Raw genomic sequence first — 18,558 nt, 5'->3', positions numbered from 1 at the left:
AAGAGCCATTTCAAATTGTGCAAATTAACTTTTCAGATGTGCCCCCTTGTGGTCGGTTCAAGTTTTTGCTGGGTTACACACTGGTTTACATAAATACTTGCCAAAGTTGACAGGTAATGGTACAAGTACATGGGTAGAATCCCTCCCAATAGCATTGACTGCCATTAGAACCACTTCTAAAGAAAAACATGGACTGTCACCTTTTGATATACTGTACCACCCAAAAGAGTACCTATGCAGCCTGTACAGCCAGAGACTGTAACATTATTAAGTGGTCAATATGCCATGATTGACTATGTGCAAAAATTGGCAAATGTGTTTTCTGATACATTTTCCACAGCCAAAGCAGGACAACCTGTGGACACAAGTGAACAGACTCATGGACTAAGTTTGGGAGATTGAGCGTATATCAAGAATCGCACACCGCAGACCACTTTATCTCCCATGTGGAAAGGACCATATCAAATCATTATTGTGTCACCTACTGCAGTAAAGCTGAAAGATTACAAGTACTGGGTGCATGGTTCACATGGTAAAAAAAATTGTAGCGCCTGTGGACAATATCACAGACCTCGGTTGGCAAGTATTGTTCTTTTCCTTTACCTTACAGGTCACCTCCACTGACCCATGCCCGAGCAAGAAGACAACGTGAATCTTATAGGACCTAAACCTGATGTAGTCCTCTGGAGTATCATTCTTTGTGGAAGGGACAGTGGTATGGATTACAGTTATGGCATATGAATGGATCCAACAGAAAGAACAGGGTACCTTCTCAATAAACACAACCATATTGGAAGAAATGGCACACTGACCACTGAGTACCATGACCAGTTTGCTAAACCTTTTCATAACTCCTTTGTATCTATGCATCTACAGGCTGCAAAGAAGTTGAACATTAGCAATTGCTGGATATGTACCTCATGGTTTGCAGGACATAAAAGTGCACATTTCAATGATGTTAGTATCTCACTAATTGACAGACCCATTTGTTTTTTGTTATATATGAATGTTCCTATGAAGCCACCTGCAGTATGCATTAACTTTACACAAATATACTCGCCTGAACTGTTAGAAAGGTTTTCAGAGTACCACCAGGAACATTGGTAACTCAAACTGCATGAAAGGAGCTGCAACAAGATATTAGTTTGATGGAAAGGATACTGCTTTTAGCACGGACAGATACAAGCAACTACAGGATTTAACCCAAACGCCAACACTCTAGACCAGAGATCTCCAAACTACGGCCCTCCAGTTGTTGCGGAACTACATGTCCCATGAGGAATTGTAAAAATCTGACATTCGCAGACATGACTAGGCATGATGGGAATTGAAGTTCCTGAACAACTGGAGGGCCATATTTTGGAGACCCCTGCTCTAGACAAAACAATTTAAAACTGCTGATGTGTTTACAATGGTATAATATATAATATAATAAAAGAAAGCCTGTTCCACCAGGGTATTATTTCATCTGTGGTAAAAAGACTTATACCTGGGTTCCATTAAATTCAATGGGTGTTTGTTACTTTGATAGAGTTATACCCGCTAGTTGGTATATGGAGGATAATACGTTTAAAGTGGTTGTAAACCCTTACAACACACTTTGACCTACAGGTAAGCCTAGATTAAGGCTTACCTGTAGGTCCAAGAAATATCTTCTAAACCTACACGGTTTAGGAGATATTTGCCGAAAGACAGGCACCGCTGTCTACGGCGCATGCACTGTAGACAGCAGCACGCAGGCGCACTGAGCGTGCCGCGGTCAACGGCGATATGCCACGAGTGGCGGCTCCGTGCGCATGTGCGGGAGTGATGTCATCGTGGCTTCGCTGAATGACAGCGGCGGAGCAGCACGACCCACCGAGAAGATGGATGCGGCGGACTACAGGGGACAGCGGTGACTTCGCTGGCTCCTGTGTCAGGTAAGTGACACATAATGGACTACTAGACATGTGCATTCGTTTTCGTCCGAATGCATTTTCGTCCGAATTTCAGCTATTTTCGTTTTCGTTTTGACAAACAATAACGAAAGCACAAAATCCGAAAAACAAAAGATCCGACATAAATAAATGCTTTATTTTCGTTTTCATTGTTACAACAGTTCGATATAGAATAGGAGATTCGACATGACTCTGACAACAATCTGTGTCTATAGAACCTGTGTTCGAATGTGCCTAACCTTACCTCTATTAGTCCAAGATTATATAGAGAAAATATTCGACAGAGAAAAAAGATTTGACAGAGAGAAAAGATTCTGCAAGATACTGTCCTAAAAAGTGTTTGGGGACCCGGGTCCTGCCCCAGGGGACATGGATCAATGCAAAAAAAAGTTTTAAAAACGGCCGTTTTTTCGGGAGCAGTGATTTTAATAATGATTAAAGTGAAACAATAAAAGTGTAATATTCCTTTAAATTTCGTAGGGGGGGGGGGGGTTGTCTATAGTATGCCTGTGAAGGGGCGCATGTTTCCCGTGCTTAGAATTGTCCCTGCACAAAGTGTCATTTATGCAGGAAAAAAAGTCCTTTAAAATCACTCGCAGCTATAATGAATTGTCGGCTCCGTAATACAGAGAACACTCATCAGTGGCGGAACTACCGCCATAGCAACACATGCGGGCGCTATGGGGCCCGCAGTCAAGTGGGGCCCGGTGAGGACAGGCGCCGCGGCTCCGCGGGAGGTCCGCGGGTAGTCCGCGGCTCCGCGGGTAGTCTGCGGCTCCGCGGGTGGTCCGCGGGCGGCTCCGCGGGTAGTCCGCGGCTCCGCGGGTGGTCCGCGGCTCCGCGGGTGGTCCGCGGGCGGCTCCGCGGGTGGTCCGCGGGCGGCTCCGCGGGCGAGAGTGGGCGGTCCGCGGGTGGTCCACAGGCGGCTCAGTGAGTGAGAGCGGGCGGTCAGAGGATCAGTGGGAGGCGGATGAGAGTGGCCAGTTCGCTGGTGAGAGAGTGGGCTGGCCAATCAGGGAGCTGACAGGCGGGGAGCATAGAGATGACATCATCTCTGGCCGCCCTGCATCCCTGCAGTGCAGTTCCCCCCTCACTGTGCAGGCAGCCAGGAAGCAGAGAGCTGACATTATCTCTCTGCTGTCTGACTGATAATCTGCTGCCTGACTCTGTGACACAGCAGGAAAGTGGCAGAGCAAGTGACAATCCATAATGTGTGGCAGGCAACGTGGCAAGTGACAATCCGTAACGTGTGGCAAGTGAAAATCCATGACGTGGCAAATGACAATCCATAATGTGTGGCAGGCGACGTGGCAAGTGACAACCCGGGACGTGGCAAGTGACAATCCATAACGTGTGGCAGGTGACATGGCAAGTGACAACCTGGATGTGGCAAGTGACAATCCGTAATGTGTGGCAGGTGACGTGGCAAGTGACAACCCGGGACGTGGCAAGTGACAATCCATAACGTGTGGCAGGTGACATGGCAAGTGACAACCTGGATGTGGCAAGTAACAACCCATAACATGTGGCAGGTGACGTGGCAAGTGAAAATCCGTGACGTGACAAGTGTCAATCCGTAATGTGTGGCAGGTGACGTGGCAAGTGACAACCCGGGACGTGCAAGTGACAATCCATAATGTATGGCAAGTGACAATCTAGGATGTGGCAAGTGACAATCTGTAATGACGTGGCAAGTGACAATCCGTAATGTGTGGCAGGTGACGTGGCAAGTGACAACCTGGATGTGGCAAGTGACAATCCGTAACATGTGGCAGGGGACGTAGCAAGTGAAAATCCGTGACGTGGCAAGTGACATTCCGTAATGTGTGGCAGGTGATGTGGCAAGTGACAATCCGTAATGTGTGGCAGGTGACGTGGCAAGTGACAACCCGGGACGTGGCAAGTGACAATCTAGGACGTGGCAAGTGACAATCCGTAATGTGTGGCAGGTAACGTGGCAAGTGACAATCCGGGATGTGGCAAGTGGACAATCCACAACATGTGGCAGGTGACATTCTGCAACGTGTGACAAGTGACAATCTGCATCTGGTGGCAGGCGATGTGGCAAGTGGACAATCCGCAACATGTAGCAGGTGATGTGACAAGTGACAATCCTTAATGTGTGGCAAGTGACAATCCAGGACGTGGCAAGTGACAATCCATAATGTGTGGCAAGTGATGTGGCAAGTGACAATCCAGGACGTGGCAAGTGACAATCCATAATGTTTAGCAAGTGACGTGGCAAGTGACAATCCAGGACGTGGCAAGTGACAATCCATAATGTGTGGCATAATGTGTGACTTATCTATCTTGGCAAGTGACAATCTGGGATGTGGCAAGTGGACAATCTGCAACATGTGGTAGGTGACATTCCGAAACCTGTGACAAGTTACAATCTGCATCTGGTGGCAGGCGATGATGGCAAGTGACACGCTCAGGGATCCCACTGATTTTGCATTATGGTGAGTTGAACTATTTCATTTTATATAACAGAACAGAAATTGGTTAAAAGCCCTGGAGGTCAGCAATGTGTTCCCTTCAGGGGCTGCATACAGTATACTGCATACTTTGTTGTTCAAAATTAATATAAGCTGTTGCCTGGGTACTGTGCCACATGGGTGTGGTAGTCTGTTGTTCAATGGCATTAGTTCATTTTTTTTTTTTTTTGGTGGGGGGGGGGGGGGGCATACAACATTTTGCTATGGGGCCCTGTGATTTCTAGTTACGCCCCTGACACTCATTGAAAGTCATTGATAAAAAAAAAAAAAATAAAAATAAAAAAAAAAGCGTGGGGGTCCCCCAAATTCAATTACCAGGCCCTTCAGGTCTGGTATGGATATTAAGGGGAACCCTGCCTCAAATTTAAGAAAAAATTTGACGTGGGGTTCCCCCTAAATATCCATAACCAGACCCTTCAGGTCTGGTATGGATATTAAGGGGAACCCCGCGTCAAATTTAAAAAAAAATTGACGTGGGGTTCCCCCTAAAAATCCATACCAGACCCTTTATCCGAGCACGCAACCTGGCAGGCCGCAGGAAAAGAGGGGGGGATGAGAGAGCGGCCCCCCCTCCCTCCTGAACCGTACCAGGCCACATGCCCTCAACATTGGGAGGATGCTTTGGGGGTCTGTGACCCCTCAAAGCACCTTGTCCCCATGTTGATGAAGACAAGGGCCTCATCCCCACAACCCTGGCCGGTGGTTGTGGAGGTCTGCGGGCGGGGGGCTTATCAGAATCTGGAAGCCCCCTTTAACAAGGGGACCCCCAGATCCCGGCCCCCCCCCTGTTTGAAATGGTAAGGGGGTACAAAAGTACCCCTACCATTTCACAAAGAAAGTGTAAAAAATGGTTAAATAAAACAAACACACTTTTGAAAAATTCCTTTATTAAAAATACCAATTCCAGCGGCGGTAATCCACTCTTGCTATCCAGCGAAGGACGGTCATCTCTCCAGCGATGGCTCATCTCATCCAGCGCAGCGAATCCATCCTTCTGTCTCCGTGTAGGAGACACTGCAGGCATTCCGGCGGCTGACGTTTCTTATATACGGAGGGCGGGGCCACCCGTCACCTGACCCCGCCCCCCTCTGACGCAAGGGGAAACCCGGGGTTCCCTGTGACGTATGGGTGACCCCGCACCCCTCTGATGTAACCCAGGCAGGTTTCCGTTACATCAGAGGGGGGCGGGGTCACCTATACGTCACGGGGAACCCCGGGTTTCCCCTTGCGTCAGAGGGGGGCGGGGTCAGGTGACGGGTGGCCCCGCCCTCCGTATATAAGAAACGTCAGCCGCCGGAATCCTTGCAGTGTCTCCTCCACGGAGACAGAAGAAGGATGGATCGCTGCGCTGGATGAGATGAGACATCGCTGGAGAGATGATCGTCCGTTACTGGATAGCAAGAGTGGATTACCGCCGCTGGAATCTTTTTTTTATTTTTTTATTTTTAATAAAGGAATTTTTCAAAAGTGTGTTTGTTTTATTTAACCATTTTTTACACTTTCTTTGTGAAATGGTAGGGGTACTTTTGTACCCCCTTACCATTTCAAACAGGGGGGGCCGGGATCTGGGGGTCCCCTTGTTAAAGGGGGCTTCCAGATTCTGATAAGCCCCCCGCCCGCAGACCTCCACAACCACCGGCCAGGGTTGTGGGGATGAGGCCCTTGTCTTCATCAACATGGGGACAAGGTGCTTTGAGGGGTCACAGACCCCCAAAGCATCCTCCCAATGTTGAGGGCATGTGGCCTGGTACGGTTCAGGAGGGAGGGGGGGCCGCTCTCTCGTCCCCCCCTCTTTTCCTGCGGCCTGCCAGGTTGCGTGCTCGGATAAAGGGTCTGGTATGGATTTTTAGGGGGAACCCCACGTCAATTTTTTTTTAAATTTGACGCGGGGTTCCCCTTAATATCCATACCAGACCTGAAGGGTCTGGTTATGGATATTTAGGGGGAACCCCACATCAAATTTTTTCTTAAATTTGAGGCAGGGTTCCCCTTAATATCCATACCAGACCTGAAGGGCCTGGTAATTGAATTTGGGGGACCCCCACGCTTTTTTTTTAATTTATTTATTTATTTTTTTATCAATGACTTTCAATGAGTGTTCTCTGTATTACGGGAGCCGACAATTCATGATAGCTGCGAGTGATTTTAAAGGACTTTTTTTCCTGCATAAATGACACTTTGTGCAGGGACAGTTCTAAGCACGGGAAACATGCGCCCCTTCACAGGCATACTATAGACAACCCCCCCCCCCCTACGAAATTTAAAGGAATATTACACTTTTATTGTTTCACTTTAATCATTATTAAAATCACTGCTCCCGAAAAAACGGCCGTTTTTAAAACTTTTTTTTGCATTGATGCATGTCCTCTGGGGCAGGACCCAGGTCCCCAAACACTTTTTAGGACAGTAACTTGCAAATTAGCCTTTAAAATGAGCACTTTAGATTTTGAACGTTGGAGTCCCATAGACTTTAATAGGGTTCTAAAGTATGCTATATACTAGCTCCGTCGAATCTTCTTTATACATTCGACAGACACCATAAGCCTTCAAAGACAGATTCGACCGTGATTCATGTGGATTTTCGGACGAATGCAATTTTTGAACGAAAAACGAAATAAATAAAAACGAATTTCGGGAGTAACTAAATAAATTAAGTTTTCAGACGAAAACGAAATTCCGAAACAAAATATTTTACTCTGCACATGTCTATGGACTACTATGCGATGCATAGTAGTCCATTATGCTTTACTTTTACAGGGAATGAAAGAGGAAGTAAACCCATCAGGGTTTACTTCCTCTTTAAGGAAACACAGGTACATAAGATACCTATACACTTCCAGCATGGGAGACATCTGCCTATTCAATCTGACACTGGCATCATAGAGGCGACCAGTGAGGAAAATGAAGTGGCAGATGATGATGAGATGGAGGTTGTTCAGTTGCCCACTAACATACCAGAGAATTCCGAGACTAATGATGATGAGAGAAGTGATGTTGCATCACATGATAGCGTAATTAAACCTCTGTTCTCTATACCATGGGTGAACAGGTGTTGCATTAGGAAATCCTCCAGTTTTATCATCAATGTGGCAGAGCTGATGTATAATATTACTGCTTTATATGACAAAAAACTTTGTAGTCCTTGCTACTGAACTGTAAATGATAAAAAATGAATTACTTCAACACTGATTGGTGTTGGATTATCTCATGGCCAGTCAGGGAGGAATGTGTGCCATAGTGGGAACAGCATGTTGCAATTACTTCGGAAATGATATGAAGGCTGAGGACGCCATCATTTCCTTTACAGAAAAAGTGCAACACTTAAAATTAGGTTTTCAGAAAGAGCATACTGAAACCGCTTGGGTTGAAGAAAGCTGGGAGAGCTGGCTCTCATGGCTCAAATCCCCTCAACTGGTTTTCAGGACTTGGAGGTTGGCTTTCTGGCATATTACACGGCGTATTATATATAGTTGGATTTATTGTACTTATAATCCTTATAATCAAATGTGCACCAATAATGTGCAACTGTTGTTTGAAAATAATCATAAATTATTTTACTAATACTTGTACTTTTGAGCCCTCAAGGTCACGCATGATGACTGCTTATGAGATGGTGGCCTGTATACCTGAAGGACGACCTAAAGATACAGAAGTAAAGACACAGAGGAAGTCTAATACTAAAGAATTTGAACAACAGGAGGGGCTGTTAAGATACAGAATATCCAGAATCTGGAATTATGAATCTTCTGGAAGACTTCAGCAAAAATACTCATAACCCACAGGTCAAGATGACCATATGTAATGTAGAAATACTTATTTAAGGATGACTTGCGCTTTGGGACCATGCCATGCATAGACAATCATTTTGTGATTTCTTTATAAAAGCTGAAGTGATATTTGTATCGGGGGCCACACTCTTAGGTAAAGCTGTACTTGCAAAGAATGCTAGTGGATTGTTATCAAAGAATAAACCTAATGGTGAATGCACCAGTGATAAGTCAGCGAATATTTGGATAAAGTATGACTGGTACCTCAGCTGGGGGGTGGATCTGGCTCATTGCATGACCTCCTCCTTGATTGCATAGAAGTGGGGTTTCATCACCATGTTCCTCGGGAGCCCATCAGATCTAGGTGGCCCCAAGGCTCTGTGTGCCCAGTCAAGTTCCAATTTGTGATGCGGGACGTCCGGGATGAGCCCTTTGATGAGGGATTGAACCGGAGCTGCTGTGTCAGTAACAGTCTCAGGGATTCCTCTGATCTGAAAGTTGTACCTTCTCAATCGATTTTAAAGATCATCTATTTTAGACAGTGCGGTCTCTAGTTGTTCTTGGAGGTGTTGGATACTATCTATGTCTTGGTTAGCTCTGGTTACAGTAGCATCTAGTTTACTTTCAGTCGCCTCCATACGGGAACCCAGGTTCTGTATGTCAGCTTTAATTTTGCCAGTTACTTTGGCCACTGTGGAGAATAGTCCTTGGTCTAACATCTCAGAGAACTTCATAAAAATGGCTGCAGTGTCAAAAGGCAGATCAGAGTGCTGTGTTGAGGGAGCCTCCCTGCCCTAATGCTGTGTGGGACTTACTTCCATAGGAGACAGTAACAAATTGTCCATAGTATGTCCAATTAAGGATTCTGTGGACGCTGGGGAAGGGGGGATGTGGGCACACATGTGAGTTCCAGAATATGTGAGGGATTGAGTCCGTGGGTGGCTCTGCCATGCTGTGTCCCAGCTCCATTTGTTCCTGAGGGAGTGATGCAGCCGCCATCTTATATCTGCAGCCTGTATTAGCTGCGCTTCCAGGGCTCGGCGGGTGGTCCCTGCAGACATCTATCATATGGTGTCCTGGCGTTCCCTCAGTCCCAGGACTGGTTGGTGTAGGGCGGTGGGTGTGCTGTCCGCAAAGAGGGGCACAAAATGACCGGAGCAGTGCAGAGCTCCCGGTCTACGTGGCCATCTTGAAAGCCTTGTGCAATATTTTAATGGCACTTTAATATGATCTTAGTACCAGATAAGAACACCCATCAATACTGAGAATAACTTGCTCAGAAATGGTTATATTTGGGGGTTGTTATCGCAAGCATAGTGCTTATAAGTAACTAAACCCCAGCCTGGAGGTACAGATTTAGGGCGTGCAACCCACTTTTATTGAAAAGGAAAACATCCTTACATCAGGTTTCTCATGCAGGGGTTTCAGCTTCAAACAGCATCAATTCAACAAAAATAGTTCAGCCACCTAGCTATCTGTTTCTATCAGGTCCTTTTGGCTGCCTTGGTCAGATAGCCTCTCTTTCAGGTCAGAACAGACACTCAGCTAATGTCTTAGTCCCACATACTGCCCCCCTGTAGCACCACTGTTTTACAATGCACTTCAATGACCCACAGTCCCACACTGTCATTGTCAGATGTTCAAATGGACAAGGCACCTGTCTGCCATAATGCACAGACCTGAACACATGCATATGCTGACCCTGCAGGATATGGTGATAAGAGAGAATGGATGGGATGGTATAAAGCTAGGTATAGGGAATAATGCAAGATTGAATATGGATGTTTACATTACTTCTCGTTCCTTCTCCAATAATTAGGAGAAGGATTGGAAGAGCTGAAAATAATTATTTTTCTTAAACTGGGATAGAAGTCTCCAAATTTAGCTTGGGAATAATTAAGGATTGAAGTTAATTACAGTATTTTCCACATGCGTAAGTGTAGGCATTGGTTGTTTTGTAGTTTTGCCAACAGTACCATGTTTTAGTAAATTTAGTGAGCTTTTCCTGAGAGATGCTAACTAGTTCTTCGATCTCTTCCATGTTATTAAGTCTATGGAACCATTCCACTGTTGTAGGTGTATGGGGTGATTGCCAATGTGATGGAATGCATTGCCTTGCTGTATTTATTATGAACATCGATAAGGATTTTAGATAATGCTTCTTGGGTATAGAGGTATAATGTAGAAGGTATTGGGTGGGAGAGTAGGTTATTTCGTCAAAGGTTATTTTTTAGATGGTATTGTGAACTCATTTCCAAAAGGGTTGTATCTTAGTGCTTGACCACAGACTACCAAATCTGAAGGAATGTACCTTTTTCTTTCTCATGTCTCCAACAAATGTCTGGGATATGTGATGCAAATGTGTTTAGAAGAGCAGGTGTCCTATACCATCAGGTTAGAATTTTGTAACCGCACTCATGTATTGCAACATTCATGGATCCTTTGTGTATATATGTACAGATGTTTTCCAAATCTAAGTCTACAAGCTGCAGATCCAGTTCATGGCTCCATGTTTGGAATGAGCTGCTGGCGTGGCAGAAAGATCTTCAAATAAAGACTTGTAAAGCAAGGAAATTAAATGTCTTAGCCCTTGTACACACGTGACGTCGGATTATCCGACTGTGTGTGGTATGCATCGGATTGATTCCGTCGGAATATCTGTCGGACCCAATTTTCCAACATGTTGGAAATATTTCCCGACCAACTGGGCCGGTCGGACATACTCCGATCATGTGTAGAGAATTTTGATCGGACCAAGTGCCACACATGCTCAGATCAAATTCCTACATCAAAGCTATTGGCTACTAGCCTGAATGTAGTCCCATCATAACGAAATTACGTCATCACGTTCTGAAAGATCAGATTTTTTGCCAACTTTGTCCGACCGTGTGTATGCAACAGTTTCGGACAAGACCGACGGACAAAATCTGACGGGAAAAATCCGACGGATTTGGTTGTGGAAATCTCCGACCCTGTGTACAGGGGCTTAGAGGGGTTTGTTTGTTACAAAGAGATTCAAGCACTGTGTATGATCGAGACCATAGGTGTTTGGTTTCTCTCTTAGTCAAGAAATGGTTAATTTACATATAAGCCCATTGTTAGTTCTGCATTGATATCTGGTCAATACATCTCTATGTGGCCAAATTTATTTTAGGAAGTTGTTAGATAGGCCTAGTATAAAATCCGGGTTAGATAGGAGAAGAGTTAGTGGTAGGCTTGTGCAATTCGTTTCGTAACGAATCGAAATTCGGACGAATTTTGCATCTTTCGGACATTCGGATGCATCCGAATGTCCGAATAAAAAAAAATAACAAATTACAACGAATACGAAAGAAATATAACGAATGAATTCGAATGAATTCGAATGAATTCGACATGATTCCAAATTATTTCAACCACATTCGACATTATTTCAACTGCATTCGAAATGATTTCAACACGATTCGACATTATTTCAACTGCATTCGCATATTTTGTGACCCGACTTTAGGGCCATGTATCTCGGGATCACTTGATGCTAGACACTTCAAACTTATAGCTAGAAACCCCAAATTTGGTATGCAAACACAATGGTACTAGCACTACAACATATCCAAAATATTTTGTGACCCGACTTTAGGGCCATGTATCTCGGGGTCACTTGGTGCTAGACACTTCAAATTTAGATATGTTGTACAGCTAGTATTATTGTGTTTGCATACCAAATTTGGGGTTTTAGCTATAAGTGACACCGAGATATGTGGCCCCAAAATCGGGTCGCAAAATGTCATTCTCTGCTCTATTAACTAATAACATTTTGCGACCCGATTTTGGGGCCACATATCTTGGGGTCACTTATAGCTAGAAACCCCAAATTTGGTATGCAAACACAATAGTACTAGCACTACAACATATCCAAATTTGGAGTTTCTAGCACCAAGTGACCCCGAGATACATGACCCTAAAGTCGGGTCACAAAATATTTTCGAATGTGGTAGAAATACTGTCGAATCATGTTGAAATCATTTCGAATCCGGTAGAAATATTTCGAATTTCGTTGAAATATTTTCGAATGTGGCCGATTTTTCGAATTCGGTAGAAAACCAAAACGAAATCCGAAAACGAATTTAAGGAAGTTAACGAATATAACTAAACGAAATTAATGAATTAACGAATTAAAACTAAACGAAACTAAACAAATTTTTTCCTTTTGCACATGTCTAGTTAGTGGGCCCCACCAAGGCATTGTGAAGGTTTTCTTTTGAGTTCTATGGAAAGTTTCTAGTATTGGATTTATGAGAGGATGGGTTTGGGCTTTCAGAGACGTATGTTTAGATTGAATCCAAGGAAGTGTTCGTAAACATTGTGTTATTATTGAATGTTCTAGGTTAACCCAGTCTTTGATGTCATGGGGGATATTCCAGTCTACTATGCAGGCTAAATGGATTACCCTATAGCATTGCTGCAAATCTGGAAGTCTAATTCCTCCTTTGAGTTTGGTAAGATTAGGCGAGAATAACTTGCTCTTGCCGATTTATTTTGCCAAATAAAGGATGTACAGGCTTTATGGAAGGATGCAAAGAAATAAGAGATGAATTGGGATTGTTTGCATAACATAGAGAAAACGCGGAAGTATGGTCATATTAATCAAACCAGATCTCCCAAACCAGGAGATATTTAGAAAAGCCCAATGTTTCAAATCCTTGCATGTTGTTTCCATACTTTTTCCATAGTTATGGTTAAAAGTTATGGTTAAAGAGTTCTGAAAGTTTAGTGGGGATGTGAATACCTAAATATGTTATATCATCTTTTGCCCATTTGAAAGGAAAAATTTTTGGGCAGAATTTGACTGTTTCTAGTGGCAGTGTTATATTGAGAGCATTAGATTTGGAGTAATTTATTTTTAGATTGGACATTTTCTGGAAAATGTCCTGGAGTAGGTTAGGGATAGATATGTGGGGGTTGGTAAGGAAAGGGAAAAGGCCGTCCGCCAAAGCAGCTACTTTGTAGGTGCACTTGTAGATGTTAATCCCTTTAATGTCTTGGTTGGATCAGATTTTTTTCAATAAGGGTTCAAGGGTAAGAAAAAAGAGTAAAGAGGAGAGAGGTCACCCCTGCCTTGTTCCATTGTGAAGCTGGAAGGCGTTGGACAGGTGGCCATTAACTCATACTCTTGCCATAGGGGCTGTATATAGAGCTTTAATATAGGCTCACATTTTAGGTAAGAAGCCTATGGAAACAAGCACAGCGTTCATATAATCCCGGGCCACTCTGTCGAATGCCTTTTTGGCATCACGGGAGAGGAAGAAACCTTGTTGAGATTGTGATGTTAGACAGTGATGGAGATTTAATGCTTTTGTTGTGTTATTGTGGCCCGCTCTTACAGGGATAAAACCTACCTGGTCAATGGAGATAAAGGAGGGGAGCAGAGATAGAATTCTATTTGCTAGAATTTTAGCGTATATTTTTACATCTACATTTAAGAGGGAGATTGGCCTATAATTTGAAACTTGGGATTCGTCTTTCCCTTCCTTAGCCCCTGTACACACGGTCGGAGATTTCGACAACCAAATCCGTCGGATTTTGTCCGTCGGATCTTGTCCAAAACTGTTGCATACACACGGTCGGACTAAGTTGTCAAAAAATCTGATCTTTCAGAACGTGACGACGTAATTTCGTTACGATGGGACTACATTCAGGCTAGTAGCCAATAGCTTTGATGTAGGAATTTGATCTGAGCATGCGTGGCACTTTGTCCAATCAAAATTCTCTACACATGATCAGAGTATGTCCGATCGAACCAGTTGGTCGGGAAATATTTCCAACAAGTTGGAAAATTGGGTCAGACGGATATTCCGACGGAATCAGTCCGATGCATGCCACACACAGTCGGATTATCCGACAACACGGTCCGATAGGACACATCCCGACGGATTCTCCGACCGTGTGTACAAGGCTTAAGGGATTACTGTTATGTGTGCTTCCAGTAGTTGGGGAGATGGGTGAGGTGTGTTGTGTTGGGAACAAAATGCGGACAGAAAGTGGGGTTTAAGAATTTCACTAAATGTTTTATATAATTGGAGGGGAAACCCACTCGGACCTGGGGATTTACCTAATTTCATATCTTTAAGGGCTTTGTCAAACTCTGTTTTCGATTGGGGTACTTCCAGTTTTTGTGCCGAGTCACTTTGAGTGTGGGGGGGGGGATGTTTCCTCAAGAAGTCTGAGAAAATTTGTGCACGTTTTTCAGTTTCTTGATGTTTATCAGATGTTGATGGGATATTATAAAGGGCTTTGTAGTAAGATTCAGACTGTTTCACTATAGCTTCATTAGAGGAATGAATTTTCCCCTGATTGTCTTTGATGTTTTTGACTTTGGTACACGCTTTTTAGCCTGAACTGCCTTTGCTAGGAGTTTTCCGCATTTATTGCCCTGTTCATAATATATTTTGTTACGGAGTTTGTGTTGTATTTTTTTTTTTTTTATCAAGTTCCTCCAGCAGAAGGTTTCTCGCAGCTCCTGATATGTGGAATTTGCTCTGGTTTGTTTGTGTGTTATTTCTAGGGAGCGTACAAGGTCAGTGAGGGAAGCAATCTTTGCTTGGTGTTTTTTTTATATTTTTGATGCTATTGCTAAGAATGTTCCTCAGAGCACACATTTGTGTGCTTCCCATTGTATGATGGGTGGTGTGTTTGAAGTTTTAGTTAATGTAAAGTACTCTATAATAGCTTCAGTGTATCTCTGTATTTCTAACTGGTCTTTTAGAAGAGATGTATTTAGTCTCCATATTTTTGTTTTTGTCACCTGTTCAGGAAATTGTAAGGTCATAGTGATTGGGTGGTGATCTGAAAGTATTATGGGTTCTATTGTAGCTTGTTGTAAATGGGTTAGGTCCGCATGGGATAAGAAAATGTAGTCAATGCTTGAGTGTTTTTCATAGATTGGTGAAAAGTATAGGTATAGTCTTTTTCTTGGAGTTTCAGTGTATGCCGGGTATCATGTAGCAGGAGGCCGTGAAGTTGGAGCCTAATTTGTTTGAGAGCTCTATAAGGGAGTGCTGATTTTCCCGAAGAAGTATCCAAGAGTGGGCTCAAGGGAACATTGAAGTCCCCACTAAGTTTCAAGATTTAATTTGCAAACGAGGTTAGAAAATCACTATTTGTCTAAAGAATGCAACCTGCTTAGAGTTTGGGGCATAGATGTTTGCTATTGTGTCTGGGTGTGCTGCAAGTTGGGGAGAGTTTCTGGAGATACTGGAGATCTGTGAAAGGGATAGATTTGTGTTACAAATTGAAGGGAGTCCAGAGGTGTCAGCTGGGGTAAGAGAATCCCTGCTGTGTGGGTATGGCGTCCGGTAAGGTCCAGATAGGATACTTCCTGCTCTAAAGCCCCATACACTATCAGATTTTCTGCAGATTTTTGTCTTCAGATTTACCAAAACCATATAATATGAGGCCAAACTGTAGGAGTTTCAATTTGTATGCAACCAGCAGGCCCTTGCACTACATGGTTTTGGTAAATCAGCAGAAAATCTGATAGTGTGTATGGGGCTTAACGGGAGAACTATTAATTTATGAGGAGCTACAACTTATGGAGATAGATGGGAGCGTGAATAGTAATTAGCAATTATATTATTTATTTATTTTTTTATTTTTGGGAACATAACATGAGTATCCCTGTAGCCTATAGTAGAGGTGTAGGGGAAGTAACCATACAGTGTAAGGTATGGTATAATGGTATAGGACCATTCTCAATTATGAGGTGATTATAAGGACAAAAGCTTTAAAGACATTTAGATATCAGAAAATCTATCGATTATTTGTGTTAAACCACGAAGAGAAAAAGAATAATAGTTTTGACTGGTTGAATTAGCTGTACATAATACTTTGAGCCTCTGAACTGTTTGCATCAGTTATCTAATAGAATACAATCTATTTAAAGTTTACTGGGTTATTCCAGGAAAAGGTTTCAGGTGGAGAGGGAAAGATGAAGGGGAGAAAGTAATAATGGAAGAATAGGGGGGGGGGGGGGATAAATTTCATTAACAATAATAACATTAACATTGGCTCATAGTGAACAATATAACAATATTACTCATAGTGAACTCTATCTGCGCCAGGTCCTGAACCAACGCTAAGATATTATCTTTTGTATTTACTAGGAATTATTAACTATAACACAATCATTTTCCAGTTATAAAGTAATCCAGTGGTTATTCATTCCCCCCTTTGGGGGGGTTTAATGCTAAACTATAGTTTTTTTTATTTGTTAGAAATAACCACTTGTATTACTAGCTGTAAGCCCTTGTACACACGGTCGGACATTCCGACAACCAAATGCGTCGGATTTTGTCCGAAACTGTTGCATACATACGGTCGGACAAAGTTGTCGGAAAATCCGATCTTTCAGAACGTGATGACGTTATTTCGTTACGATGGGACTACGTTCAGGTTAGTAGCCAATAGCTTTGATGTAGGAATTTGATCTGAGCATGCGTGGCCCTTTGTCCGATCGGAATTCTCTACACATGATCGGAGTATGTCCGATCGGAGCAGTTTGTCGGAAAATTTTACCAACAAGTTGAAAAACCGATGTAGACCACACACAGTCGGAATATCCGACAAAACGGTCCGATCGGACACATTCCTGTCGGAATCTCCGACCGTGTGTACAAGGGCTTACAGTATAACTAAATATAAAACCTTTGTATGCCCTGTGTGCTTACAAAAACTTGTATCCCACTGCACTGTGTGTTCATTTCTCGGGGAAGACGTGAAGCAGAAGAGCTTCTGTCTCCTTTCCCCGTAATTTGAGGACATTTTTTGGAGCTGATGGTCTCCCAGAAGGCTCATTTTTGTCCCAGGTGTGCAGGAGCTCTTCTCTCATATGTACATCTTAGCCCCTGTACACACGGTCGGAGATTTCGACAACCAAATCCGTCGGATTTTGTCCGTCGGATTTTGTCCGAAACTGTTGCATACACACGGTCGGACTAAGTTGTTGAAAAATCCGATCATTCAGAACGTTATGACGTAATTTCGTTACGATGGGACTACGTTCAGGCTAGTAGCCAATAGCTTTGATGTAGGAATTTGATCTGAGCATGCGTGGCACTTTGTCCGATCAAAATTCTCTACACATGATCGGAGTATGTCCGATCGGACCAGTTTTCGGAAAATATTTCCAACAAGTTGGAAAATTGGGTCCGATGGATATTCCGACGGAATCAGTCTGATGCATACCACACACAGTTGGATTATCCGACGACACGGTCCGATAGGACACATTCCGACGGATTCTCCGACCGTGTGTACAAGGGCTTAGACCGGAGCCAGGCCACGCCCCTGCTATTTGATTTATTAATCCACATCTGTATCACTAGCAGAACTGTTGGATTGATTTTCGCCTTTAATAATGCTGACTCTAACTTTTGCTGTATTACTAAAGCTTGCTTGTTTTAATAAAATGAACTACGGTATATAAATGCTCTGCCAATGTCTCTTCTTGCTACTGGTAAGGAGAGTTGCTGAAACCTTTGCTTCTTTAACTTAGCATAGCTTTGTCAGTCTTTAAATCTGAGAAGTGCTTCCATGTACAGCACAGCCAGGGTCACTGCCAAAAAATCAGGGCAGTCTTTTGATAATGAGCTGGGCACTGCTAGGGAAAATAGAAAGGAGTTACAGTGGTTGTACTCAAGGGCAAAGGGAGTAAGAGGGAAAGGGAAAACCAAGCAGCTGATTCTATTTATTTATCTGAGGTTTTGTCTCATATATCCCTGTGAGCTTGTAAAGTTATATTAAATTAAAGTGTTCCTAAAGTCAAAAACAAAAATATAATAAGAAAAATAAAAAACAGGAAGGTACTTCACACAATATATCCAAAATGAAATCAATCAACAAATCTGAAATCAAACCAACAAAAAAAAAAAAGGACGTTCATGATTAAAAGTCTATATTTTAAAAACTGTGCGTCTCAGCACCACAAATCCTGTCCATAAATATGTAGCTCCTTTCATTCTTCCAACCCAGGCATGACAAAAAATGTGGCACCACTTATGGAAAAAAATGCAAACTCACCACCTATCCATGACCTCTTTGTAACAAGAAAGTCAAAGAGAGCTTTACAGGCAGTAACGATGCCCCAGTCCTCCACAACTTGCAATCTCCCTAAGGTCCTTGGTGGTCCACAGGCTCAACATATGTCTTATCCTCATATGTAATAAATAGCATATATCAAGAGAAATTTCATAAGGCAATATAATTAAAAGCCTACAAAATATGGGTGTACACTATCATATAATAGTGCCGTTATCTGGCACCAATATATGAAGCAACCCCTGGAAGTGATATCACCAGAAACCGTATGTGACGGCCGTA

Source organism: Lithobates pipiens, unplaced genomic scaffold (assembly GCF_037356315.1).
Source record: "Lithobates pipiens isolate NorthernLeopardFrog02 unplaced genomic scaffold, aLitPip1_a1.2 Scaffold_27, whole genome shotgun sequence".
Classification (NCBI taxonomy): domain Eukaryota; kingdom Metazoa; phylum Chordata; class Amphibia; order Anura; family Ranidae; genus Lithobates; species Lithobates pipiens.
Note: the sequence above shows the minus strand (reverse complement) of the source record.